This window comes from Lithobates pipiens, unplaced genomic scaffold (assembly GCF_037356315.1).
Source record: "Lithobates pipiens isolate NorthernLeopardFrog02 unplaced genomic scaffold, aLitPip1_a1.2 Scaffold_18, whole genome shotgun sequence".
Classification (NCBI taxonomy): Eukaryota; Metazoa; Chordata; class Amphibia; order Anura; family Ranidae; genus Lithobates; species Lithobates pipiens.
In genome coordinates, this window is record NW_027507758.1 from 72,279,515 (window position 1) to 72,290,277 (window position 10,763).

Here is a 10,763-nt window from a genome sequence, read left to right on the forward strand (position 1 = left end):
CCCCCCCCCACCTAAGATGTATGAGCATTATGTGTCAGCAAAATTCCTCCCACCAAAAAAACAAAAAACTGAGCCCTAATCTGCATGCTTGCCCCCTAAGAATAAATTCCTCTTCTTCCCAGTACAAATCGCCCCCCCCCCCCCAGCTGAAATCCCCAACCCCAGCAAAAATCTTTGCCCCCCCTCCCATCCCCAAAATCCCCCCAACACAAATGCCCCCTCCCCACCAAAAAAAAATTACCCCTCTTAGCACAAATCTTCTAGGAATTTTTTACCGCTAACACTTTGAAATAATATTTAATAAACATTGACATTGCATATACGGCATATTTTCATATATAATGGAAACATTATGGCATTGAGGGGCATTTGTAATTTCCCACCAGTAATATCCCAATACATCAGCCTTGAGCTTTAAGGAAAGGTAAGGGAAGGAAAAAGGGGAAAAGGGAAGAAGGGAATAGACGGAGAGAGGAGGAAAAAACTAAGAAAAAGTGAGGAGAGGAAAGTAACCAAAAAAAGGAGGGAAGAGGAAGAGAGGAAGAAAGGGAAGAGGTTGGAGGGAGGGGAAAGGGGAGAAAGTGAGAAAGGAGAAGGGAGTGGAGAGAAAAGATGGGGGGGGGGGGAAGGGGTGAAAAAGGGGAAAGGGACAACCCAAAATAAAGGATCAGTTCAAAAGTGCTCTTACCTAGTTGAGGGTAAATTACCAATGCATTCAATATAGAATAATATAGATCTTTATAATATGGGAGCTGGTGGGAGAAACCACAGCGAGCGGTAGGGGAACAGGTTTTGCACACACCTTGAAGAGTGTGAATGCTTGCAGAGGACAGGGAGCAGAAAAATGTTGGCTCTTTGCTTCTGAGGTCTATCATTTAAAGTGTTACTAAACCAACAATAGTAAAATCAGTCTTTATATGCAGTAAAGCATGCTTGTTATACTCATGGGGTTAATCCTCTGTATTGTGTAAAAGGGTTGTTTGATCCTGTCTTCTCTGATCCTCACCTGCTTGCACTCTCTCCAATCCGTCTCCTGATAAGACAAAACCTTTGGAGTCATGTTCAGTTTGGTATGTATTGCTGGAGAGTTTTTTTTTTCTTGGGAGGGTGCATGTGATGAGCACAGGGCCAATCAGTACTGTCCAGTCAGAGGGTCAGGGGTCATACAACCTCATGGGACAGTCAGAGGAGAATGAAAACTCCTCCTACAAGCTTTAACCAGACATGAATAGAAGTAACAAGACTGGCAAATACTGCTGATGAGAAGTTATTTAGTAGTTTATATTTACTAAAATAATCACATTTCCATGTTCTGTGTACTGTGGGAGACCAGATATAGTGAATGCAGGGACCTGGGTTTAGTAACACTTACATTTAGAAATTTGGGTAGGAGAATGAGGATCCTTGCAGATTGGACAGGCCACATTTATACTGCAAAACCCCCAAGCCATTTCATCCCAAGGGATTTATGTATTCAAATCCTACAATCTGCATGGTCAGTAGTTTCTGTGATGCTGAAACAAAAAATGTTTCAAGTGGATGTAGCTTAGAATGTACACCTTTCCTATTTTAATGTATGCTTGAAGCTCTAGACCAGCTTTTCTCAACCTTTTGAACACAGGGGAATCCTTGAAATAATGTTCCGGTCTCAGGGAACCCATGCTAAAAATGACTGCATCTATAACTCACTGTACATTAGTGTGACGGTCAAGGATAATTATACTCCTTACATTTGTGGTCAGTAGCATTAATACCCCCTTACAGATAGATAAAAGGATCTGCTCCTTGAGGGTAGGGACCAATGTGAGTGTGCAATGTACAGGGCAGGGGCGTAACTATAGGGGGTGCAGCAGTCGCGACCGCAACTGGGCCCTGTGATGCAGGGGGCCCATGCAGCCCCCTCTACATATGGCCGGCAGCAGCATAGGCAGCTAGGGGTACCAGTGCACCATGCACACGGGTGGCTGGAGGTGGAGGGTGACTAGAAGAGCTCCATGCTAGACTATCGCACTGGCTGCTCTTTAGTTGTGCATTCCCCGCATGACCTGTGTCCTCAGCTGGCTCCTCAGAGTACCCCTCTCCTGCTCCATGCATTGCCGCTCAGTCCGATGTCTGTTCTCCCCAGCCAGAGTCCTGCCCCCCCCCCGAGTCCGGCCCACACTGCACTGCATACTTCTCCCAGGTAAACAAACATTAAGCACACAGATGCAGTGCAGCCCTATGAGAGCCGGCTCCCAGGAGGACCCTGCAGGCTTGTCTGCCAGCCCCCCTCCTCCCCCCTCATACACAGATGATGAAAGGTCTTTCTGGGAGATATGCTGATCGCCCGTCCAGCACACTAGATCCCCCACACACCATTACATACCCCCTCCATCTCCCCCTGGGAACAGGGACCCCTTCTCACTGGGGGGCAGTAACTTCATCTGCCCTGGAGAAAAGGACCTCATCTCTTCTGGGGACGGGAACCCCATCCTGCCTAGGGACAGTCCCCCAATGGGGCACCTAAAAATAAAAAAATAATAATAAAAAAAAACTACTAATACCAGTGGTGGAACTACAGGGCTCAAAAAAGGTCATACCTGTGACCACGCCCTGGAGTTCCACCGCTGGACTCGGAGGGAAGGGCTCTGGCTGGGGTTCAGGGGGGCCCTTCATGGTTTCTTGCATCGGGGCCCTGAATTTTCTAGTTACTTCACTGGTACAGGGATAGGGTCAATTATAGACACTCACTCAGGTTGAACTGGATGGACCGGTGTCTTTATTCAACCTTACTAACCATGTAACCTACGTAACCTATCATGGTTTTACTGGAAATTGATCAGTGGCAATTTGATAGGCAAACATTGCTTCTTGCTCCAGGAACCCGTAGCAACCTCTGGAGGAACCCTAGTTTACATTGGCTGTTCTAGACCACATCTGTGTGGTTAACATATTGGGTTACAGCCAATCCATTTTTCTGTTTACTTTTATGTATTCATCATGACAAGGTGTGTTTAAAAACTACAATGGAACAGAAGACCATATTTAGTAGAATAAGGGTGCTCTCACACTGGCACATTTAACCAGTTTACCCCCTTGAGCTGGTTTATTTGTGTAGTGGGAGTGCTCTGAACTTTGCCCAGGATCAGTTAAGCATTCTGTGTCCGGGACCGCTTGGAGGAGTAGGTCCTGGTCATGGTTCACTTGTGGTGCAGACCAGTTTGCCTCAGTGTGAATGCAAGCCATACTGGAGCACAGAAGTCTCAATAGATGACTATGTATTGAAGCAAGGATGTGGGCTGATTAGGATAAGTGTAACCGGGAACACTTTCCAAGGGCTCATTTACAATTGCTTCGACTTCAGCACACATTAAAGCACCTGCTGCTTCAACATGCTTTTTTAATGAGTTTTTGATGCTTCGATGATGCTTTGGTGGTGCTTTAATGATGCCTCGATGGTGCTTCGATAATGCTTCAGTGATGCATCAGTGGTGCTTCGATTATGTTTTTTTGAAGCATTATTGAAGCTTGACAGATGCCTTGTGTGTATGTTGATATCTCATACCTGTAATTTTTCCGAAACAAAGTAAAACTGAAGCTGAATTATGCTCGGTACACACGATCCGATTATCGGACAAACGATAGTCTGTTTTTTTTTGCATGCTATTCTCACGTCGAAACTGATGAGTTTACTAAAGTCACGAAAATTCTCGTAGGACAGAATAATGCATTTGCATTGCATTTTCGAACAACAGCTGTACTGATTAAATGAAAATCATACCAAAAAAATTTCCATGCATGTCCGATAGAATAATATCGGATGAACTGTCCTGATCGGCTCTCGAAAGCTCTGAACTGATTATCGCACGATCAATTCAAAAGCGGCATTTTTTATATGATTTTCATATCGTGTGTCTACGGGGCTTTAAAGCCTCTCAAAAACTGCAGGTGCTTCAAGCGAGTGTTGTCCTAGACTTCCATGAAGGCTTTAAAGATGCTTTGAAGCACCACTAAAGCAACATGGGGTATAATTTTTGAAGTGAAGCAAAGCAAATGCAAGGTGAAAACAGGACTGTAATCTAGACATTTTATTTAGTGGCAGGTGCGTTGACTGTTGTTCAGAGAGCTTTAGAAAAGCATGTCTGCAGCTATCTTTTGAAGCAAATGTAAACAAGCCCTTATAGTCCAGTGGGGTGCAGACCTGCGCCAGAGTGGGGACAGGGGGAAGATTGATCTTGGGCATGGTTCAGTTAAATCAGTCCCATTGTGAGTGCACCCTAAATCTAGGAGAGGTAGCATCAGGGGCAGACTGACCATTCGGGCACTTGGGCACTGCCCGAGGGCCCCATGCCACTAAGTGGCCCCATCAGGGTTTCCAGCCTCAATAAAACCAGGGACAGTATGTAAAAATCTGTGTTTTTTAAAAAATACCAAGATTATAGCTGCCCCGCCTCTCCAGTACCTTTTCAGTGTGTGTATTCTGTGTGTGTATACTGTACGTGTGTGTGTGTATACTGTGTGTATACTGTGTGTCCCCATAATGTATTTCCTGGGGGCCCCATAATCTCCTTTTGCCCGGGGGCCCCGTGAGTTGTCAGTCCGCCCCTGGGTAGCATTTTGTCTTCCAAGGGTCATCCCCACTTAATTCTGTAAAAACTTTTAGCTCTTACTTTGGTAATTACAGTTGACTTTTTAGTAACTTTACAAATCTGAATGCATGAATTCTTGACACGTCGCAATATATACAACAGTCACATTTTTCAAAAAATCTCTATTATCAATTGAAAGTAATCCTTGCACTCCATTTCATTAGCTTTCCCCAGGCTGAGATGATGTCATTGGTCTGCTGGCAGAATGAAGCATTTCCTTTCTCCTGTGATTTCTAGCGATCAGACTGAAACATTAACATCGTATCAAGTCGCAAAAAAGATCAGTTTGGTGTGCCTGGTGCAGAGGCAAGTGACAACAAACAAGCACCTTCTAAATCACGCTAAAGGCAAGTCGCTACCTTCCCAGGCTCCCAGCTAAAGAAAAAGACCCAACAAAGGGATCTAGGTCTTCTTTACCTGAAACTGAGAAATTCTAATGGCAGAGTTTTATGTACCACAATAAAATCTACAATAATAAAAAAAAAAAAATGTACAATTAAATGCCACTGTTGTGCCCCTATAATATTTGGTGGTGGAGAGAGAACACTGCAGGATATACTTGGGCTAGTGTATGATTACAATCATCTATAAAATGTTGCTTCTATATAATACATAGTTCGAGCTCCAGCTTCCACACTTCATGCAGAGCCGCATGGAAAGGTATGAGGCTATAAACTGTCTGTGACATGTCAAATATGACACAAGCATGTGTTTTTTGATACTATAATCCTGCCTACAGCTGAGTATACACATGTGAGAGCGTCTGTGAACTTCTGCAGAGAAAATGAATGAGATTGCCATAGTGTGAGATGTATCTAGGCTTAGATCTCATGATATGTCTGTCTGTCTGTCTGTCTGCCTGCCTGTCTGTCTGTCTATACATCCATCCGTTTGTCTGTCTATCCATCCATCCGTCTGTCTGTCTTTCTATTTTTTTATTTGTCTATGTCCTTCTATGAATTACAGATCAGTGCAAAGTTGATTTCTAGTATGCATCAGGATATATAGCAGATTTGCCCAGGTGTTATTCACATCTTAGAGCCCAACTTCAAGTTTTTTTTTTTTTTTTAAATGCCCCCCCACCCCTGAACCCTGAAAAAAAATTGCAGCTCTGGCTGCAATACTCTCCTTAAATCCAGAATTATCTCCTGCAGTACCTCTTCTTCCACACAAGATGTCCTCAGTCTTCCAGGCTAAATGGCATTACATTCAAAGTACAGTTTGTTCCTGCTTCCTAAATGCAACTGTAGCCAGGGCTACTGATAGAAATCATGGGGCTCATTACAGATTACAGACTACCTGACAAGACCCCCCCCCCCCCCCCCAAGCAGATATTAAAGCTATATTTCGCTATATTTAGCTAAATATACAATAAAACTATTAGCAGGCACAAATACAACACAACTCACATGATTCCTGCTAAATCTAAATCTAAAATCTAAAAGATAAAACTGACTTAATAAATAAAAATGAAGATGGAATGAAAAAAATATACAGGTTACAGAATCAGAGGGAGAGAAACAAAGTTAGGCTCCATACCCACTGAAAACTCCAGTTCCCCTGGCAGAAAAAAACACTCATATAGAACATTGCATGTACAAAGTTTAGATGAGTTTAGGAGAGTTTTACATTTTTTCTGCCAGTAAGATCCAATGAGAAGCACGAACCAGAAAGGTTTTTTGCTCCTGCCTCTAAACGTTGAGCTCATATTATGCCTGTAATTGTTCCAATGTGCATGGACACATAGGATAACATTGAGCTGCTTCTACAGATGGAACACAAATCTCCTGTAGAAGATTTGATTTTTAAGCCAATGTGCATGAAGCCTTAGAGAGATAAACTCAGAAGCAGAGCTAACCTTAGAGCCAGTGCTGGGGGGGGGGGGGGGGGCATACAGGGAGGGGGATTACTGAGGGATGACTGCCTCTTTCTTAGCAGATAAAAGCTAGCAGCAGGGAGAGGGGGAGAGACTAGCTTTCAGCTGCTGGAGGAAAGGAGACACAATTGTCACCTGTCACTAATCTCATGGGCGTAACATGAGGGGTTGCAGGGGTCACAATCACAACCCCGCCCCTAGCTCCAGGGGGCCCGTGCAGCCTCCCTGTCATATTATCATATCCTCCACAAAATCCAGCTCCGATTTGCCCTAGGGCCCCACAGCCCCGCTCCAGTACTGGGCTTCTAGCCTTTCACAGTCCACACTCCTCCGTTCCCATTGGCTGGGGAGAAGCTGTGAGCCATTTCCTGAATGGAGAGGAGCATGGGGTGAGAACAGCCCAGGATGGGGAAGTGTCTGTGCTGTGTGCTGGTAACATGGATTGGTAACCGAGCTCAGCGAGGCATGAGGAGGAGAGTGCCGTCCTGTAGCCACGATGGGACCAATGCCACTGGTGAGGTATGACACTGCTCAGTGTCTCCTAGTCACCAGCTGGGATTCTCTGTACCCCCCACCTGGGGGTGTTTACTCACCCCACTTCCCTGAAAACTGGGGAAAAGACACACACCTACGGTAGGTGACCTCCCCCCAACACCTGCTAACACTGACAGAGAAACCTTCAGAAATTGCTAAAACAAATCCCTTAACACCTCTTTGGAGGGCCCCCAAAGGCCTGCAGGCTCCAGATTTTGTGCCACATGGCTTTGCCCTCTCAGATCTAAGTTGCCCCCCCCCCCCCCCCAAAAGCCCCTGAGCTTCTTTCCCATTACAGCACTCTATACTTCTATACTATTCTTCCTCCACAGGCCTGAAATCACATTCCTTTACAACACAGCCAGTTAGCCATGATCTGCACAGGGTGTATCTGCCTACTGTAACTACACTGCCGTTCCGACCAGAGAATTTCACAGGCCAGAAGGGCAACATAAAAGCCAGATACACCCTGCGAAGACTAACAGACTGTGTGTAAAGGAATGTGATTTCAGCCCTGTGTAGTGTGTGTTGGGGGGGGGGGGAGCTGTATACAGTGCTGGGATGGGAAAGGAGCTCTGCCATGTGACGTGCCAGGGGTCCCTGTCCTCTGATTCTCCAGCGGTGATCCCTGTCCTCTGATTCTTGAGCGGTTAATCCCTGTCCTCTGATGTAAAGAGGAACTCTGAGAACTCAAAACTCTTAAGCCACTTTGAGTATCTTAGTGTGCGGTGGATGTATCTGCACGCACATTGGAAGTAGTGGGGGGGGGGGCCAGGTCAACTTTTGCATCGGGGTCCACTAGTTTCAAGCTATGCCTCTGACTAATACCCTTCCCTGTGTGCACCCCCTGTGTGCTCGGACCCCGTACAAGAGGACTGGTTGCCCCCGACCCCCATTAGTGGCCCTGACTGTAACACTACCCCCCTTAAGAGCTGCAGGATCTTTCGGAGGCTCCTAGTCTTACTACTGGTGATTTGCCTTGTTCCTGAACCCAAACCATCAATGACACAACATACGGACTTCCACTTCCACTTTTTTTGCTCAAATGTCTCGAGCAGGGGGTCTCTAAATTGGGGCCTGCTGCAAGATTTTATAGAGGCCTCTAATGTAAGCAGGGGACTCAAATGGGGACCTGGATATAAGGGGGAACTCTGATGGGGATCTGGATGTAAGGGGTGATTCTGATGTAAGGGGAACTCTGATATAAGAAGGACTTTAATGAGAACTCTGATGTAAGGGGACTTCGATGGGCTCAACTTTTTTTGGAATTTCTTTGCTTTGTTTTACTAAAGTTTTTTTTCGGTGGTTCTAAATCATATGCTGATTAAAAAAGTAAACTTAATTTTCTTCATCCTTCAAATATTTATAAATTATATCATGTAGCATTTGTACTGAAAAGTTTAGAGATCACTAGAGGATAAATGCCCCCCAACCAAGGATACACAAAAACAGCAAGAAATCTTTCCTCCACTCACTAGATTCTTGCAACACCTTTAACCTTTGCCACAAGCTAATGTATTTTTAGTAGACCAGAAGGACATATTTAACCACTTGCCATCCCGCTTATAGTAATATGATGCTCGGCTTTGCGCGCGCCCGCCGCGTCACTCCAGACCCGATGCGCGTGCTCGGTGGCCACGATGTACGCCAGGCATCCGTGGTTGCTCGTGACAGAGCAGGAAAGTCAATCTGTGTGTTCAAACACACAGATCCACATCCTGTCAGGGAAGAGGAGACAGATTGTGTGTTCCTAGTATATAGGAACACTGATTGGTCTCTTCCCCTAGTCAGTCCCCTCCCCCCCACAGTTAGAACACACCTAGGAAACACATTTAACCCCTTGATCGACCCTAGTGTTAACCCCTTCCCTGCAGGTGACATTTACACAGTAATCAGTGCAAATTTTTAGCACTGATTGCTGTATAAATGTCAGTGGTCTCAAAATAGTGTCAAAAGTGTCCGATCTGTCTGCCGCAATGTCACAGTCCTGAAAAAAATCGCAGATCACTGCTATTACTAGTAAACAAAAAAAAATGGCATAAATCAATAACCTATTTTGTAGACACTATAACTTTTGCGCAAACCAATCAATATACGCTTATTGCGATTTTTTTTTTACCAAAAATATGTAAAAGAATATTTATCGGCCTGAACTGAGGAAATTTTTTTTCTTTTTTTAAAAAAAATTGGGATATTTATTATAGCAAAAAATATTGTGTTTTTTTGAAAATTGGTGTTCTTGTTTATAGCACAAAAAATAAAAACCACAGAGGTGATCAAATACCACTAAAAGAAAGCTCTATTTGTGGAGAAACAAATTATCGAAATTTAATTTGGGTAAAGTGTTGCATGACCGTGCAATTGCCATTCAAAATGTAACAGTGCTGAAAGCTGAAAATTGGCCTGGGCAGTAAGGGGGTAACAATGACCTGTATTGAAGTGGTTAAAGTGGTTGTAAAAGCAGAAGGTTTTTTATCTTAAAGTGGAAGTCCATGCAAAATCTAAAGTTCCTGAATCTATAGACACCAGGGATCTAACACTAACCTCTCTATCCCTCTAAAGAAAAGATGAGTATACATACCTTTTTGGAAGCATTCATAGTAGCAGGCAAAAAACAATGTTCTTGAGCTTAAGAGAAATCTAATGATCCCGGATAATGTAAACAAACAGGGAAAAGAGGATGGGGGGTTGCGTTAACGCACTTGCGTTATGTTGCGTGCTAACATTCTCTGTGTTAAGACAGCTGCTTCATAAGAATTTGAGGTACACTTGTAAAGCTCCAACAACACACATCACTGTGCAGGCATAATAGGATAAAAGGAGAGGAGTTTCCAGATATGGAGAAGCCCCAGAAGCCTACTATACTGTAACAGTACATTAATACGATTGACCGGGGGGGGGGGGCGCGAAAAAATGAGGTGGTTGAGTGGCAGTTTTGCTGCCCCTTAAATAATCGCCTGAAGAAGGGCATGCAGCTGCTCAGGACTGTACACATGCTCCAGGTGTGGTCGACCTCTAAGGGACAGATATCATGTAAAATAGCAACAAAATAACAAAATTCGATGCAAATCAGGCTGCCTGTCAGCAAGGTCTATGCAACAGTTTTGTTGTTTGCAACATTTGCACCTGTAATCCTTGGCTGCCAGCTGAGGAGGTTTTGCACAAGTTTATGACAGACCTAACTCGGGAGATGAGACTGAATTTCATCAAGTTGGGTGACCTAGGAGTTTTGCTCCAAAACACACACAATGAATACGTGGTCAGGGTCAGGTTATATGCAGGAATACAGCCCGCCTCTCTCCTGATGTTCTTGTTTTAGAATTTGATACATATTTCTTCAGTGGCTCCAGAAACATGAGTGCAACTATATAACATTGTGTTATATAGTAAAAACAGAACAAGCATCACACCGATTTTCAGTGGGTGGGGTAAGGCCACAGCTTCATTCTAATTTTAGTAATAAAACCAGTGATGTATCATATAGTGTCCCCCATCACATAGTGTCTGCCCTGTACTGCGCTTGAGCAGTACGGAGGACAAGGAGAAGCCGAACATCTCCGAAGATAAACGGCGCCTGTGCAGTGAGTCCAGGTTCAAGCCCCACCATCCAAGTGGACATAGAGTTAGAATAAAAAATAGCTGAGCGAAGCGAGGCCATGTCCCGAAGCGTGGCGAGCGAAGCGAGGCGGTGCCGAAGCGTGACGAGCGAAGCGAGGCCGTGCCGA